Here is a 19752-nt window from a genome sequence, read left to right as displayed (position 1 = left end):
TACTACCGAAAAAGCATGACAACCTTTCGGCTTCTTTCTGAACTGCAGAACAGCCAACAAAGATTGATTAGTTGACTTAAGTGACTTCAATTAAATATTTTTCAAATATATTTGTAAAATTATGATATACTATTTTTCTATATTCATGAAAATGAAAGAAAGTAAAACTGCAGACAACAAAAGAGGTATGTCAAGAACACTGAGTCAAGAGGTTTAACAAGTGCAAAAATTAACTGGGTGGTCAAGGATACCTTATTGCCAGCAAGTGGGAGCTAAATTTCTGATATATCGCTCTCTCATTGCTTTACTTCCACTAGTCCTTGGCCCCAAAACCCAACCTTGACAATTCAGGTTACAGTGGCTTCTTTTCAAATAAACTTTAATCAAAACATTTCAAGGTATCATTTTTGGGGCATTTTAAAAAACCGACTAAGATTTATTTTGGTCAAGGTTAGATTTTCTTCCAACTCTCTGCTCAGCAGAGTGCACTGAGATCAGTGTCTTAACTTTCAATCTTATTAACAATCCTATGCTCCTAAACTCTGTTTCATCGCAGAAATACTGCACTACGGAGCAAGAGTGGCGGATGAGTACAGAGAGAGAGACAGAGAGAAAAATCAACACAATAACAAAAAAAAATTAAAAACATGCCTTCTGTTTCTTTTCTGATAAGAGTCTTAAAATACCAGCCTGTTAGCTGCTTTAATAACATCCACTGTCTGGCAGATCCAGTGTAGAAGTAAAAAATAAAAATAAAAAAAGGAAAGAAAGGAAAAAAGAAATGGAGTGAGAGTAAAAGTTAATTTCTTGGCTGAGTGATTCCATCGCTAGCTGCAGGGCAAAGTAGAAAGTGTTTCACTAAAGTAGCAATTGATTCTTCTATCAATCTGCGGCACGCGCCTGCTCTTCCAAGGAATATATTAAATATAAAAATCATATCCCGTTATCATGGCTTCCCAGCTTTCAGGCTGGTAAGCTCCCCTTAATGAATGCTGCAGCCTCAGGAACATGCACGCAGCCAGTGGTGGCGCCTATGCATAATGGAGTAATTCCTCCCATCTCTGCTCATTACAATATCGGCAGGCTGGAAGGGGAGGAGGGATGCTGCACAGTCACAAGTGACTGCTTTAGACGGAATGCTCCAAGTCATTATGAGCTGTCTTCCTCATTTCATCCGAGAGAGCTCGAGTCGCTTGAAGAGAGGGAAAGCTACAGCCACGGGCTTGAACTACATCGTCTGTGTGGGCAAAGCAGCTAGACACCTGTGGCACTACAGATACGATGTGGCACTCATGACCGCCTCAGAGCAATCTACATAACAGCAACTTTTATTCAAGGGACTGACAGAAAGAGTTTGACCACATATCGTTTAAGCTGTCACACCCATGACATACAATATACACTGAAGACCATCACAAATAAAAATGACACACAGTCAGTTGGATTGTATTAGCTGCTAGAGGCTTCTGAAATACTCTTTCTTTTATTCTTTTCCATTCTTTTTTCTCATTTTAAATAGCCTTTTAAAATGTATAATATAATTTTGTTTTAAGACTGTGATACTTCTTTGTTAAACACCAAAGCAGTCATTTGAAGTCATTTGAGCAAAACATTAAGTAATTACTTCAAGCTCTTTCCAATTGGCTTTTGATAATAAATTAAGTGTGGCCTTTGAACACTGATACCCCATATAAACTGTCAAAAGTGTCTCCTGAAGAGGGAGACTGAGCAGAATAATGGTTGTGGTACTTTTCTCCGCAACTCTCAACTTTAAAAAAAAAACAACAAAAAAAAAACAGTTGCATTTAGATCCAACCACAGCCCTGCAGTTTTATCAAAGGCAGACATATAGCTTTGTAAATTCCTCACTAAATTGTGATTTCCATAGATGACACGATAATTCAATTTTCTCTTACCTCATCCACTTCTGATTCCCCACTGCTCGACATTTTCTTCCTGTCTTTCTTCAGTCTGGTAATATGATACTCCAAATTAAATGAATTCAAGTCAATTCATTACAAATCAAAGATCATTTTCAACAATGTAAACGGCTTAAATATTTTCTTATAGAACTTAGTTTACCCTAATTCCTCAAAAAAAAAAAAAAAAAAAACTCTGCAGTGACCTCAGTTATGACACACAAGTACACAGGAAATTACAATTGACTCAAATCCATAACCTCCTTTTTCTACTAAATATTACAAACAATGCAATGTAAGAGAAAAATATGTTTACGCCCCTAAACGTAGCACAAATCAGTGTGTGTATTCCTTCGTGAGTGCCCTTAATAGTGCCTGCCAAGGCTCTTAATCAGTTTGGCGAGTTAAGCAGTTGCATTGATGAGGGCACTGGGATTACCTCCAACCTCCCACTTTATTCTCGTAAGACAATGTCTGCATTCCCAAAAGGGACCAAAGTAGCAAAACATTTTCACCCATTAAGACGTGATAACACAGCTAAAGCAGATAAATATTAGCACTGTTCAAATCTTGGTGGAGAAGAAAAAACGTCAATGAGGGAAAAAGAACGAGAGTTTTAGACTTGAGCATGATGATTTGAGGTCATGCTATGAATTTGAGCAATTAAGTTAAGGATCAATTTAGTGTAACAAAAATTAAAGTGATATTCCATGACTGGCAGTTAGATTAGCAGGTATCTCTTTCAACTGTAATTTAAAGCAACCACGGCAGTAACAAAAAAAATATAACAAACTTTTTGGGGAAGTCGTGGCCTAATGGTTAGAGGGTTGGACTCCCAATCGAAGGATTGTGAGTTCTAGTCTCGGCCCGGACGGAATTGTGGGTGGGGGTAGTGCATGAACAGCTCTCTCTCCACCTTCAATACCACGACTTAGGTGCCCTTGAGCAAGGCATCGAACCCCCAACTGCTCCCCGGGCGCCGCAGCATAAATGGCTGCCCACTGCTCCGGGTGTGTGCTCACAGTGTGTGTGTGTGTTCACTGCTCTGTGTGTGTGCATTTCGGATGGGTTAAATGCAGAGCACAAATTCTGAGTATGGGTCACCATACTTGGCTGAATGTCACGTCACTTTCACTCACACAAAGTAGGAAAACGTGTTCTTTTCACAAAAAGGGAAATTCAGAGGAACTTCAATATCTGAATACAGGGTAATTAATTTGTTGTGGTGTAATTAAACAATTTGTCTAATTTGATATTAAACTGTGGAGCACTGTTCAGTTCTGAGCTGCTGTTTTCTTTTTCTCATTTGTATGCGGTGATAAATGAGTGCTGGAGTGTTTATGATTGTTCCAAAGAACAATAAGTGTGAATGTTTAAACACTGGAAGACCATTAGACAGGCAATTACAGGATTATGGCAATGGTCTAATTGAGATTCAGAATATATGTCTGGAAAAAAAAAAAAAAAAAAAAAAAAAACAAGACAATAAGTGCCTCAAAAGAATCTCTTAGCTGTTTGGAAATACAAACCAAATTCAGTCTACACTAACATTTTTGGTACTGAGCAGCAGCTCATTCAGCTCAGTCATTTGGGTCACTGCATGCCATGGCAAGTTTAACACACGAGACTTCACATTTCATTTCACATCTATGATCAGAACAACACAAACATGTGTTCTGACATGAGAATAACAAAATAAAATAACAACCAAAACACAGGCAGGGCTGCCAAAGTGACCATTTGATTTGATGCATTTGGTCTAAACCAAATCAAATATAAATATTCAATGATAAAAACTGTGAAATGTGCACAACGATACACACGAGTCAATACTGTTTTAGGAAGTGCATATAATGAATGTTGTAACAGATGAAGCTGCCCAAGGTTATTGCCCTCTTTTGAAGCAGCCTGCTACATTCAATAGAGAATTATTTCATTTGTGATGCCAAGTTCTCCACATTCCCAAGAAGCTCAAGGTTGCGTGTCTCTGCTTGCTGCTCTCTCTCTCTTGCGCAGCTCCTAGTAATAGCAATGCATCTTGGCACACTTTAACTTAGTCCTGTGAGCAGGAGACAGACATGAAACAGACAGCTTTGCTGCTACTCTCTCTCTCTCTCTCTCTCTCTCTCTCTCTCTCTCTCAGTAAAGGCTGCACTGCATTTTAATTTATGGAAATAAATAAAGAGACCTGTAACTAATAGGTCAAACATTACTATAAATAGGTTAATGGTAGCTTATTAGTATAACTAATTGCTTGTCACTGTACACAGTACAAGACAAACTAAAACATATTTGTCAAGGGCCACTTTGCAATAGTACAAATGGATTCTCCACAGCTAAGATGACGTTTTGAAACTAGAAAAGGACGAAAATGGATAATGATGGATGCAATTTTTAAATGAATAATACATGCTGATCTACTAAACTCTCACACCATCATGGCCTCATATCAAAGTTCTTTATTTTTATAAATGCATTTAATTGAGCCATCATAAAAATAAAAAAAAACTAACTGTTCACAAGCACTTAAAAAGAAACAGATAACAGATAACACAGTAAGTATCACCAAATCATCAAAGAGTAAGTATACTAGTTTACTCATTTGTCCTGAAATAAATGCCTAACATATTTGTGATACAGTAAATAAACTGAAGTAGCATCAAAAGTTGTGTGTCACTACAATACAGACTCAATACAATAATAAAAAAGACAAATAATTACTCAAAGTAAAACTGTAGTAAAAGAAGATAAGTATCTATTTACTGCGCTGACAACAATGCTGCATGGATCAATGCACATCAAAACAGATTAATCAAGTTATCAGAGCTGCCACTGGATGTAATTAAGTTACAATACAGCTTATACAATACAAGTTAATACAGGCCTCGATTTTATTTGAAAGCCTCCATTTCCTACTTATACTAATTCTTATAGTTGGATTGCAGTATGCAGTATGCAGTAGATCTCCAAATATGTATCTGTTATTCGTGAAGAATGTTTAAAATTAATGCAATAGCATATGACAGTGAATGCACCAGAAAACGTCTGATTGTAGAATTGCTATAGTGTAGGCTAAACAACAAAATAAATGACAAATGGACCCACAGACATTTACTAGTATTATTTATTTATTTATTTCAATAAACACAAGTTATAATATGCATTGGCTGTTGATACTTGCTTTCATCCTGTCAGGGTGAATATGACATCAGTAAACATCAATAATCCACAATGTGGATACTGTCATTGTTAAAGGCTATATCATCATGAGGTCAGTTTGTAAATAAGCACAAAAGGCTAATTTGACCTGGATTCCTTCAGTAATTTCAGTAAAGTTTTTAGAGTAGTGAAAAATAAGTGTGATATTATATTAATAATATTCATTGGTTAATAGTGTTGATAACACAAATTTGAGGTCTGACTGTCTGTAATATTTTATATAAAAAAAGACCTCTTGAAGTCATTTTAACATTGGCATAAAATAGAAATTCAACTAGCGCTGTGCAATTAATCAAAAAAACTATTCGATTTATATTTTGGCATCCAATGATTATGGCCCAAATCAGTCCAGTGATATGTGCCCCAAATCAGGCTAAGATCTGGCAGCATATTATGTGACCCATGATAAATACAATATTGCATGATAATTGTTAAATGATCACATACATTTTAATGAAGTGTAGTATTGTTAAAATGTAGTCTTTGAAATGGCAAGTCATAACAAAATGAAACATATCATTAAAAAATTCAGCAAATCAGTCAAGTGCATTAAACTGCACTTAATTACATTTTTATTAAATTTTATATTATTATTCTTGGTACAAATAATCTTAGAATCCTTACATGTAAAGAAAGAGAAAGAGACTATTTGAGAGTATTTAACCGTTATCATGTAATATTTATTTGGTTTACTATGGGACACACACTTATCTATAATAGAGAGTTGGGGCACATAATTTTTATTAGTATGCTGTCATGCACAAACATTAAATAAAATGATCATGAAAGTATTTTATTTTTATTTAAATCCTGTATCCATTTGATATTTGGTGTGAGGAACAGATCCAAATTCAAACCGCATTCATTGTCGATATGTATCTCCTTCCTCTGTAGCTATAGTTACTATTTAAAAATGTGCCGTTAAGAAGTTTTACAACAAGGTTTACGGCAGCGATATCAAACGCTCAACTGGCTCTCGTCGGTTTCGTCAGAGTTTGCGACATGCCATGTTTCCGGTGATGTGTGTTTTGAATGAGAAACGCGCGCCTTGAGGGAGTAGATCTGGAAAGTATTTTCAGCATTTAACAACTTAAATTATGCCCTGCTCCATACACTATTATAATATTCTGCCATAGTGGACTGCAACTGCAATGCATCATCATTTGGACTACTGTGGTACTGCTTTTTGTCACATCTGTAATAGATTATTATGATTAAGTTACATGTGTCTATCTGTTACGTCTCTCTTATAGACTGTGTTCTTTATACACTTACTCTTTATTGGTTGATTTGTTCTTTATAACAATAAATAGAAAAACCAATGCAATATGTTTTTTTTATTGCACATGATGTGTAATATTGTTGCATGATGTGTGGGTTTTAAGTCTGATTTTCTATTCAGTTTAATGTACTTTATTGGCATAGATTGTGTGTACATTAAAGCATGTCACAAAATGAAAAATTGCGATCATAGTAATGTACAAGGTAATAATATGAAGTATTAAAATGGGTCTGGGCTATATTAGGCTCCTCTTCCGGGCCGTCATTCTTTGCGGTACTTGGGCAGAGGGAAAAGTCATTGTGTGGCCCGGATCTGGGGCAGAAGACATTTGCTATGTGGGCTTTGTTTTATTTTACATTTGATTATTAATTTCTTTATGAGGTTGTACAACGCTACATTAACCTTTTCATATAAACATGCAATAAATACACATTAGAGCTAAACTAAGGGTGCTTTCACACCTGCCTCATTTAGTTCGGTTGAATCGTACCAGAGTTTATTTCCCCCTTTGGTACGGTTCGTTTGGGCAGGTGTGAAAGCAGCAACTCGGGTGCACACCAAAAGCAGACCAAACAAGCCTACTGAGACCTGCTTGAAGAGGTGGTCTTGGTATGCTTCCAAACAAACTCTGGAGCGGTTCGTTTGTGGTGAGAATGTGATCCGACCTTGAACAGACCCAAATGCCAAAAGTACTGATCATTTTTGGACTAAACAAGGTGCTTTAGTCAGCTGCCCTGTGCATTATTGGATGAGGAAGTGTTTGTTGACAGTTTGCACTTTAGCATGGCAGCTCGTGGACAAACTTGGAGTAGTCAGGAGGTACGGAGCCTCATAGAAATTTGGTCAGATGACCATGAGCATGTCAGAGTTGAGAAAAATTAATTCACGCCTCCGCTTGAAGTTACGAGCGATGCCCACTCGCCGTTTGCGGTGCAATAGAATGTTGTTTTCAAGCCGCATCTGTGCTTAATTATAGAAATGTATCGTTTGCATATTGTGGTGTATACAAACAATGTAATAGATTATGGCCAGGGACAAAACCAGCCCAGTTGTGTAGTTGTGTTATCTCTGTGTTGTTTGCTGGCTTTTCCTCTTACGTTGTAATTTTCCCGCACGTAAATTTTGACCAATCGAAAAGCAGTTTAAGAAATATGTCATGGCCAGTGAGTGATGTGGATCTTGTCATGTGACTGCATTTTGGTTTGTTTCAACTGGTTCGGACCAAAGCAATCAGTGTGGTGTGAAAAGGAACCAAAAAAGCTGAAAAATGCTACAATGTATAATTGTTTGCCCTTGGTTCGGACCAAATGAACTGAACTAGAGATGTGAAAGCACCTTGAAACTGAAATGAGACATTAAATAGTATAGTGAATAAATGAAATAATCATACTGCTTGATACTTGCATAAAAAAAAAAAAACATTAGGGGGGGAGGGGTACAATGGTGTTTTGTGTATTCAGAGTTGTTCACAGTGTTAAAGAGATGGATTCACATGCTTAACATGTCTAAAGTTTTAAAAAATAATTTAGAAGAATGACTGAGAATTTCTGTGCTGAAAATCTAAAAGTTTCAGCTGTTTTTCTATTTTATTTTTTTTATTGTGGATCTAATGACGAAGACGAGAACGGAAGTCCTTACATGAGCACTTCTTCCGGAAAAGCACACCCGCGCACACACATTGACCAGAGGAGAGCAAGACCGCGCACATCAACGTGCTTCAAAATCGTCGGCAGCGCTGCGTAGGATTTGTTCGAGAATGCCTCCATATAAGTGCATTTTTGGAAGTGAGGGAAAGTTTACCGTGTTTAGCTTCCCCAAGAACCCAGTGTTACATGAACAGTGGATGCAGTTTGTTTTTCCGGGGAAGCAACGGAGTTTATCAAGTGTGTTTGTGTGTTCTGGTCATTTGAGTGACGAATGTTTTTTAAACAAGGCCAAGGTTGACATGGAGACGCCATTAAAACATGGAGTCGTCCCTGTGATAAAAGACCCCATTCATGTAAGTACAATTGCATCATATTTGTGTATTTTGTTGGAAATTAGCAAATAAGTGAATATATGTTAATGGAAACAACACGAAACATCAGTATTAGGGCTGTAACGATTCACTCGTTTTCTCGATGCATTGATTAAAAACCCTGTCGATTCAAATGCTTCGATCTTGAAACATGATTTTTGAATCGTGAATCGCAGATCTTGGACAGTAATCGATTCAAAATGCTAAGAATCGAATGAATAGCGATTTCTATAGCGATTCAATGCTTTCAAAATGTATACACATTAAATTACTACACGCACAAATTAATGGAGACCTTGAAGAGTGTTCGTGAATCGTGCCTCTTATCTGTCCTTAATGCACTCCACTGTTTACAGCCTGCTGTCACAGGATTGCGCTGCGCTCGCGCTCCGTTCGTCTCTGACGCAGCTGACGTGTGATCTATAGGACACGTGGCCAGTAATAATAGCATGAAGTAGTTTTATTTTCCAGTAGTTTGTCAATGGCTCTCTCTGCATCTTACCGACGGAGTTACCGGAGCCGTCGACAGCTGTATTTATTGCATGGACGGAGCAGGAATGTAAGTGTCTAAATCATACGCACAGATCCATTGAATGATAAATGTTTTTAAACAATGCGGATGAACCGAATATATGAAGGAAACTTTTTAAATGAACCACAGCATTAACAACGACCTTGAAATAAGAGCGCGAGATTTATCTGATAATCAATATCTGCAGCTAAACTGAATAAAAGCAGAATGAACTGATGAAACTAAAAAAAAAAAAAAAAAAAAACACAAACAATTTATAAATGATGCAGTGCTAATTGACATTTATTACAGTACAGAAACTATAAAGTATATTTTCTACCTTATTCTTTGCAGAAAATTTAAATAATTGCTAATTAAAATGTAGCCTAGTATATAAAACAATCATAAAATTGCCATTAGGATAAAAATATCGATTACAAATGATTGATTATTGTCCAGCAGTGTATTTGATTTATTACAGCTAATTAAAAGTAATTAAAAATAAGATAATTCCTTGTAAAATAATAATAATAATAATAATAATAATTATTAGTATTATTATTATTATATAGGCTACATACATAAAATGATTGTATTTGACATTTCTGTCACTTCTGAAATTATGGCCACACCCCTGGTGTGACAAAATGTTAGCTTATACATAATACTCTTTAAGCTCCTTTTTTAAAAATTGGCTTACATACATTTTTACGTATGCCATGACACATCATTAAACCAACAATGGACAAAAGGTTTTTTCTTTTCTTTTTCTAACCTATGGTTCTCTAACCATAAATGCTACTGTAATTTGCCCCCTGACGAAGCATTTAAAGAATTTAGTAGAAGTATTTAAATAATCCCGTGAATGCACTTGAAGAATGCAGAATCGAATCGTTATAATCAAATCGAATTTAATTGTGAATTGAATCGAATCGAATTGTTCTAAATTTGCAAAAATTGTTCTTGAATCGAATCGAAAACCTATGAATCGTAATCTAATCGAATCGCTGCCTTGCCAAAGATTCACAGCCCTAATCAGTATCATAGCTCCGCTCACGGCACGCCTCCAGGAGCTTGGCTTTTCCCGGAAAGAATCGGAAAGCTGTATTATTATTTTATAAATATGAGAAAACTAAAGACTTTTTGGATATATAAAGAATGCAGTACTACTTTACAGGTACTCGAGATTAACATGAGATTAGGTGAAACTATGTATGTTATGTACCCTTTAAAGCACAGTTTGTTTAATTTGTATCTTTTTATTATGTTGGATTTGTCTTTGTTTTTATTACTGACAGTTTAATTATTTTCAATAATGTTGATTTGTTTGTTTGAAATTCCGCTGGCCTCTGCAATGTAGATGTCATAGCAACTTTATTTACAAGGAAACAGATATTTGATATTTATCACTATATTTTAAATAAATCACTCATAAAAAGTTTTTGTCAAATGGCTCCCTCATAATTGTGTTAAATAATTGTGATTACTTACAATATTGACCAAAATAAATGGTGATTATGATTTTGCCATAATTGAGCAGCCCTAAATTCAACCTATTTTTCAAAATACATGATCTTACTGTGCACAGTTTATCAGTGCATGCATTTTTCTTTTTAATTTTAACCTCACAATATCATAATTTTGAATGACAATGTCATAACTTGACCTTCAGATGAAAAGGACATAATTCTCTCTTGTATGATATATGCAGGATTCTCCAATCATTTAGTGTTCTGAACCCCTCCACCGCATGCTTGCATCATCTGCCTCAACTTTTGAGTGCAGAACCATCATCTTAAGTTAATATAACCAATTAACAAACGATGCATAGAACCAAGTTCATGACCTGCTTTTTTCCTTGATAATCCATTACACTCTGTGTAAGTCTCAGTAAGGAATGTTTGCTATCCTGTTTCATTGTAACTTGAATCACATATACTTTATTTTGCACATTAAAAGCTGTCATTCTATAACCCTATAAAAAATCGTTAAGGAATCTCATGGCTTCAAAATGCCAATCCTCTTCAGTGTTAAGATTCTACAAACTGAACAGCTCTATTGAAATTTCTGCTTTACGAGTGTGGAAATGTAACAGAGACCAATTTCTGAATGTTGAACTAGGTCACTCTGTGGAATCTTGAAGGGGAGATTGATTGTGTCCGCTCTTCCTCGGTTCAGTTTCATCCTATCTGCCCTTCAAAACGTGTGTTGTGATTCTCTCTTTGAGTTCCTCCACACTCTTTTTAATGATGGCAAGCCCATAAGGTACGTACACAGGTGTCAGTGCCTTCAAACATAACTGTGCACATACCCCTGACCCTCATCCAAATGGCACACTAAATTATGTTTTCTGTCCCTACAGTAGCTGTGTGGTGTCCACATTGAAAATCTATCAGCACAGAGGCAGACATCTGTTAGATAGATGTTCAGAACATAAAGGTAAGTGTCTCTCAGGTTGACAGAGGTGAGTAATCGAGCATCATCAGGGATGTGGGGACAACACTTCTGGCTGTCAATTGAGATTCGCTTTAGGTGTTTATCTTCCAGATTCTTACAATTTCTCTAAGATAAGACAGAAGGAAGTTAAACCCACTTGCTCTAAATTGCTCTCCTATTCTGAAATCTATTACACATGTTGGCAGTTTTCTCCATTTCACAGCTAGCCTGCTCTACTATAGAGAAGGAAAAAGAATGAGCCTAAGAATGGGCAAATTGAGACCACTAACCTACGGTTGCAGTTGCCATTTATTTGCATTATATGTTATAAAAAAGTAAAAAAAAAAAAAAAAAAAAGCTCTTTATGATCCTACATGAAAGCACAGAAAATGAACAGCCACACACTTGTTCAGCTTAGGGTTATCTCAATATCACAATTTTCACTTTAGTACAATACCAGAATCTGATACAGAGGTAATGGCACTAAATGAAACCATAGGTGCCATATCAGCAGCCTCAAAGATAACACTGCATGAAACTACACAGTATATATTGCTTGTTTTCATAAACAACACTTCATACTCTGTAAAACTGATACATTGATGACTGTATTTTTTTTATTGAACTATTTTTTAACTACTATTATAAAGTGCATCCTATTAAAAATAAACAAATTGCATAGAAAAAGTGGCAGATCTATTAGATTGCATTTACACTCCAAGACTGGCACAGATCTATTTTGACATACGGTATCAGGTTTTTAGTTACCATCCATTATTATGGTTATCATTGTCAATCATTGCAGTTTCTGATTCAGTGCACCATTTAAATAAGGCTGTCAATCCAGAAGCTTTGCAATGTGCAGTTAAGCAGCATGCCAAATGTATGTTATATACAAAAAGTGAGCAAAAAGAGCTCCTGTAAGAATTACAGAAGCTCAGACATTTTTATCTTCTGAGACACAATAGACACACAGTGCATTAACATACAGACATCTGTTCCCACATTTCAGTGAGAGAATATGAGGGAATAGTTGTTGTAGTGCAAAAGAGCAATTTTTTTATTTTTGTTTTTATATAAAAATACATTAAATCAGTCCTGGAGCCATCTAGAAAAGTATTGGGTTGCTATTTCAAATCTGAAGAAGATACCATGAAAAATTAGATTCCTGCAACCATTTTTCTGAGACTATGTCTAGCCCCCCAAATATGAAAAAAAAAAAATATTTACCAACTGTATAGAAGGGTTCTACAAACTATTGTAGTCATTTAACATACCACTGCACAGTTTTTAAATTATAATCTATCAAACTGCCCAGCTATTTCACTTCAGCACCGCATTTCACACACACACATACGCAGCGCACACGTGCGCAAAAGAGGATTAGAGCAGATGAAGTTGTAACACTTTGACTCGGATAACTCATTAAATCCATGAAATGAAAGAGATAGAAAATGAGGAGTTGGTGTCCTTCACATTTAATGGCTGCTACAAGGCAACGCACTCTTCTCATTCATGAGAGATTAACTCTTTCTTGGTTACAAATAAAGTAAAGACAAAATGATAACAAGACGGCAGAGCTAACTTATCATCCATAGTGGTTTTCACGTAGCCCCTTCTCTTAAAGACTGATCATTTAACTTATAACACACACGGTAACACTTTAGAATACTGTTTCTTACTTACTACATAACTAATAAGGAATTATTGAAGAACTAACAGGTGATTAATCATTAAGACTTATCTCATACTGTTAACTACTAAGGAATATATGTTAATTAATCAGTATGTAATACAATTTTTTGATTGTGTCAAGTAACAGTTAGCTAATCAATAACTAATGAATTCTGGCATACCTACTGAAGAACTACTATTAATTATCTAGTAGTTAGGGTTCAAGAAAAATAACTATGAAGTAACTACTAATGAACAGTTATACACAATTTCAATGAATTGTGACCCTTTCATATAAAAGTTATTAGCAGTTTTAGTAGTATAAAAATGCAATATTAATAAATGCAATACATTTTACAGAGGTTTTGCCTGTGTAGTGAATTGTTTTGTGAGTGTGTTTTGTAAGAAATCAGCTTCCAGTAGGAACCCTACCAAGACTGCGATAACTTACCTTAGTTTTTATATTTTATATACAGTACTGTATGTGTGCCTCATCAGCATATACCACATTATCATTAATTAAATTTCTTTATGTAAGGCAAAGCCTGAGGATGTGAAAATATGTGAAAATACAGGTATCCAATTAGTAATTAATAAAGAATTGTCAAAAATTTTTCCAGGACTTATTTGGAACCTTAAACATTAGGCCTATTCTAAAGTGAAAATATTGGGAACCCATTAGTAATTAATAAAGAATTATTAGATAATTCCTCAATAATTACTTAAAACCTGAAACAGTATTCTAAAGTTAAAACAGGGAACCCATTAGTAATTAATAAATAATTATCAAATAGTTCTGCAGGACTTATTTCGAACCTGGGAAATATTAGGCCTATTCTAAAGTGAAAATATTGGGAAACCATTAGTAATTAATAAATAATTATTAAGTAATTCCTCAAGAATTACTTAGAATCTGAAACCGTATTCTAAAGTTGTCACGTAATGTGTTATAGAAAACACGGGAGAAGGAACCAATTGCAGGTAAGCCGTTTATTATAAGGGTAATCCAAGAGAGTAAACAGTCCAGGCAGGGTCAAAACCAGAGAAACCAAATCAGAACATAAACAAGACACAAACACAAGGCAAGACACGAATGACGGGCATGAGTAATACATAACATTAAACAAGGACTCCGTAACACAGACTAAGACAGACTGGGTATTTATACACAGAAGGATAATGAGGAGACAGGAGACAGGTGGGGAAACAATCATTTAACTTAACAAGGAGGAAGGTGACCATATAAGGGAACAGGAAGTGATCTGGTGACAGACACCGTGAGAAAGGAGGACATCTAGTGGAACCCCAGGGAACACAACCCAGACACTGTGACAGTACCCCCCCTCTACGGAGCGGCTCCCAGACGCTCCAAGACAAGACACAACACAGAGACCAGGAGGGAGGCGGACAGGTGGAGGCTCAGGGGGAGGGACGGAGGGCCGGAAAAGAAAAACATGGGGAATAGACACCAGAAATGTAACATAAAACAGGGAGAACCAGGAGGGAGGAGGAACGGAGGAGGTTCAGGGGGAGGGATGGAGGGCCAGAAAAACTAAGGGGAACAGACAGGAACATCACAGAACTCAAATACACAAAACAGAAGTCCATAAAGGGCATGTTGAGGCGCCCACCAGGGCGGAGCAGAGGACAACCACAGCCATGTGGTCAAGGCCAGAGCACTCCAGGGCGGAGCGGAAGACCACCACAGCTTTGTGGTCAAAGACAGAGCCCTCCAGGGTGGAGCGGAAGACCACCACAGCCTTGTGGTCAAAGTCAGAGCCCTCCAGGGCGGAGGGGAAGACCACCACAGCTTTGTGGTCAAAGTCAGAGCCCTCCAGGGCGGAGCGGAAGACCACCACAGCTTTGTGGTCAAAGTCAGAGCCCTCCAGGGCGGAGTGGAAGACCACCACGGCCTTGTGGTCAAAGTCAGAGCCCTCCAGGGCGGAGTGGAAGACCACCACGGCCTTGTGGTCAAAGCCAGAGCCCTCCAGGGCGGAGCGGAAGACCACCACAGCTTTGTGGTCAAAGTCAGAGTCCCCCAGGGCGGAGCGGATGACCACCACCTCTTTGTGGTCAGGACGGAAGCCCCCCAGGTCCAAGCGGAAGACCACCACAGCCATGTGGTCAGGACGAGAGCCCCACAAGGCGGAGCAGATGACCCACACGCCCCCGTGATTGAGGCCGGAGTCCCCCAGGACGGAGCAGCAGACCACCCAGTGACCTGACCCGACTCCGGAGAGTCCACCGGGACCTGACTCAACTCCGGAGAGTCCACCGGGACCTGACTCGACTCTGAACTGTCTGTGGAAACCTGAGGCGCCTCGGTCTCGGGCACTGCCTCTGGAACAGCCTCGGGCATCACCTCGGTAATGGCCTCTGGAACAGCCTCGGCATCAGGCACAGCCTCGGCCTCCAGATCAGTCTCGGGCGCCACCTCGGCATCGGGTGCCACCTCGGCCTCTGGAACAGCATCGGGTGCCACCTCGGCCTCTGGAACAGCGTCGGGCACCGCCTCGACCTCCGGAACAGCCTCGGGCACCGCCTCGGTAACCGCCTCGGTGGGACATCCTGAGATTCTCGCATTTCAGGGGCCCCTCTCCCATGTCCCCGAAGCACGAAGCTGTAGGAGCTTGAAAAAAAATACCCGTTCGGCACCCTGAAAACTCTCAAAAGGCTCTGATAATGTAAGAGTCAGAGAGGGCTGAGGGAGAGATTTTGTGCAGGAGGCTCCGAATTTTTCCCTCGCCTTAGGGCCCCGAGCTTTCGACAGCTCATTCGAGGTGGCCCCTGGACCCACCAATCTGAATTTCGGGCCTCTGGGACATTTCTAATAAAGTCCCACCTGCCATATACTTGAATGGGGTTCAAATAAATTTTTTCTATGCATATTTCTACAGCATTATGGGACAAAACTTACATAAATGGATTCCTCGGAGCTTGCCAAGTACAGCTGATGGGACTTCAACCAAAAAATCGCTAAAATGTAATACATTTTTATGCAAATTCTACATTATTATGGGATAGATCGTACATTAATGGACTCTGCTGAGATATCTGAGTACACTGCAGGCGTTTTGATCAACAATATTGCATATATTTAATTAAATTAAATTTAATATAATTGCCATTTGTTAAACCTCCGGTGGACACATATCCCACTTGCTGGTTATTCATGTTGGATGGACACCAATTTTGGGGCCCCATATCTCCGCCTCCCGGGGGTCCAGAGACTTGGGACCGGTGGTGTCGGATAGAGGTCCCCAAGGTCTAATATTGCCCCGAGTTTGGTGTTTTTTCCCCGGGGGTAATATTCGGGGGATCCCTAGAGGGTCGAGGGGCCTACCATATGCAACCAATGAAGCAGGGGACACCAGGGTAAATATTTGAAAATTGGTCTAGATGTTTCATTACTTAACATATGATTAATTTGTACTTACTCTGTACTTACACACACACACACACACACACATATAATAAGTATATAATGCATATATAACCAAGGAAATAGTACCAATTGTAGTTCATGAGGCTAGATATGGAATGAAAAATTAGCTTTATTAGACTAAAAGTGGAATGAGAAATAGACTGGTAAGTGACCAAGGAAATAGTTCCAATTGTAGTATCTTAGACTAGAGGTGGTCTGAGGAATAGACTGGTAAGTGATCCAAGTAAATAGTCATATTTGTAGTTTATTAGACTAGAAAATGAATGAGAAATAGACTGGTATGTGACCAAGGAAATAATACCATTTGTAGTTTATTAGACTAGAAGTTGAATTAGAAATAGACTGGTAAGTGATCCAAGGGAATAGTCCCATTTGTAGTTTATTAGACTAGAAAAAAATGAAAAATATACTGGTGAGTGACTCAAAGAAATAGTCAAATTTGCAGTTTTTTAGTATTTTAACAAAAGCAGATACGTGTCACTGGGTGACTAATCCGGGCGGAACTGTAGTGTGGGAAATATTTCCGCCCGGACCAATTTAAGTGAAACATAAGTTCTGTTCCGGTTGGCCCAAGGTGGGGAAATTATCCAAAATACATGTCAGGTGTGGGAAGAGGACGTGTTGGATACCGATTGGAGGATCGGGAAGGATGCAGTGATATAAAAGGGGCTGGTTTATGAACAGGAGTAGGTTTTTGTTCTGCTGTTGTTTCACGGGATACGGAAGTGGCTGGTGTGGCGTGGATGTTGCGATTTACGGGCTGCAACGGAGAATCCAAGGAAAATGGATATTGGAAGTGCGGAGGAAGTTAAGTGATCAACCTTTTGTATATTGTGTTTACCTCTTATTGTGGATTGAGTTGAAGGAGCGATCCTACGTTTGTAAGGCCCCTGAGTGAAGGAGATCATTGAATTCGTGTTGGGAGAGGACAACACTGTGCACTGGTGGGTGAAGACTTTACGAACATTTCTTGTACATTGTGGAGAGTGAATGACGGATGTGGAGAGAGGGAGACTAACCGCCTTTAAGAAAGGATTCCGACTGCATATCTCTCCGTAGCAGTGGAAAATCCCCCCCCCCCTCTTGTGTTGATCTGATAATCCTCAGTGCTTGTGAGTTTACTCAGTGTTGATAGTAGTGCCTTGCGTTGGAGATCGCTGGGAAAGACGGAGAGACTCCGGTGTACGATATATCTGCCTGCTGTGGTCTGCCCTCCTGCCTTTGTACATCTGACCCGCCCTGTCAGGACTCTGAGCCCGAAACGGGAATACACCACCGATCTTCTTTCACTGAGTGTGTGGAGTGTGGTGAGTGCTGCTATATTGAAGTGTACACACGAGAAGAATTGTAGTGCCTTTGTGGTGTGTGGTGTTTGTCCGTGGTTGTGTCCCTGGTCGTAGGAAGAGGCCTGACGGAGAGGAGTAGTGTATTGGTGGCAACCACAGTCTTTACCTTAAGTAAGCTGGAGCTCGGACGTGTTGGAGGCGCCTCTGGAGGAGGTTGGATGTCGTTGCCCACGCAGCAATCCCTGTAAGCTTTTAAATCAAAGCCTTATCCTTTTTTTATCCATGTGACGTTGTGTCCTTGGCCCTGTCGGCAACCACCGGCCTTGTGCGTGTCGTCTGTGCTGTTTATTTGACGAGGGAAGCGAAGGACAACAGCCGATCCTCCCCCGTGTGCCCCCTTGTCAAGCTGGGCGGGAAGCCCAGTATTGTTTGCAGTTTCATCTGTAAGGCCCACCAGCCGTCAGTCATCGACTAAACCCGTATCTGCTTGGAATACAGACCTCTGAATATCTTCAGTGGTGAGTAGCGCATTAACAGCCCAGCCCTGTGAATACTCACCTGTGTATTGAACACTGTACTTACTTGAGAGCTAGAACCCCTGCACGCTAACAGCTCAGCCCTGTGAATACTTACCTGTGTATGGAACACTGTACTTACATTGAGAGCTAGAACCTCTGCACATTAACAGCCCAGCCCTGTGAATACTCACCTGTGTATTGAACACTGTACTTACTTGAGAGCTAGAACCCCTGCACGCTAACAGCTCAGCCCTGTGAATACCCACCTGTGTATGGAACACTGTACTTACATTGAGAGCTAGCACCCCTGCACGCTAACAGCTCAGCCCTGTGAATACTTACCTGTGTATCGAACACTGTACTTACCTGAGAGCTAGAACCCCTGCACGCTAACAGCCCAGCCCTGTGAATACTTACCTGTGTATCGAACACTGTATTTACCTGAGAGCTAGAACCCCTGTACATTAACAGCCCAGCCCTGTGGATACTTACCTGTGTATTGAACGCTGTACTTACCGGAGAGCTAGAACCTCTGCACATTAACAGCCCAGCCCTGTGAATATCCACCTGTGTATTGAACACTGTACTTCCCTGAGAGCTAGAACCTCTGCACGCCGACAGCCCAGCCCTGTGAATACTTACCTGTGTATTGAACGCTGTACTTACCTAAGAGCAAGAACCTCTTCACATTAACAAGCCCAGCCCTGTGAATACCCACCTGTGTATTGAACACTGTACTTACTTGAGAGCTAGAACCCCTGCACGCTAACAGCCCAGCCCTTTGAATACTACCTGTGTATGGAACACTGTACTTACTTGAGAGCTAGAACCCCTGCACGCTAACAGCTTAGCCCTGTGAATACTCACCTGTGTATTGAACTCTGTATTTACCTGAGAGCTAGAACCCCTGCACGGCAACTGCCTAGCTCTTGCTTTAAACTTACCTGGAGTGGAGTCGGCGGGAAATTAAGGGCTGAAGTGGAGTGTTGTCGAGGAAGGGCTGAAGAGGAGTGTTCTTGAGACTGGAATCCGTATTTGTGGATAAAGAATAGTTCGAGTCATCATAGTTTTAAAGTTTCCTTACCCCTTTCCCCAAACTTTTAAATAAATAAAATTGTTAAATTTTAATCTTGGTTGTCCGTCCATTCATTGGGGTAGTTGTGGGACCTCCTCGAGGTGGAAGTTAGAGGGAGGAGCGAGACCAGTTAAATTGGTGGTCCGCTCTGGCCTGTGACATACGGCTTTGGAAGACTGTCCCTTGTGCTGTCGTGGCTATAATCAGCTAAGCCAACACCTTCGTGTCTTGCATAAGGTGCGGAATGTGAGGGAGTGCAAGCTTCTCCTATCCATTGCTTCTGGGAGAGTTAATGTGCGGAAAGGCGTCTGCCCTGTCCCAGGATGCAGGAAGTCGACTACCCGCATGGACCGCCACCTTAAATTCACAA

At 39.5% G+C, this 19752-nt stretch overlaps 1 long non-coding RNA gene across 1 annotated transcript; it reads left to right on the top strand.

Moving 5' to 3' along the window:
* The first annotated feature begins 8040 nt into the window (after nt 1-8040).
* Nucleotides 8041-13243, top strand: LOC113060394 (uncharacterized). Its single transcript, XR_003278240.1, has 3 exons — nt 8041-8419; nt 11070-11213; nt 11311-13243. It is a non-coding gene; the product is annotated as an uncharacterized LOC113060394 (long non-coding RNA).
* The last annotated feature ends 6509 nt before the right edge of the window (nt 13244-19752 follow it).

Source organism: Carassius auratus, chromosome 42 (assembly GCF_003368295.1).
Source record: "Carassius auratus strain Wakin chromosome 42, ASM336829v1, whole genome shotgun sequence".
Lineage (NCBI taxonomy): Eukaryota > Metazoa > Chordata > Actinopteri > Cypriniformes > Cyprinidae > Carassius > Carassius auratus.
This window is presented reverse-complemented; position numbering and strand designations above follow the sequence as displayed.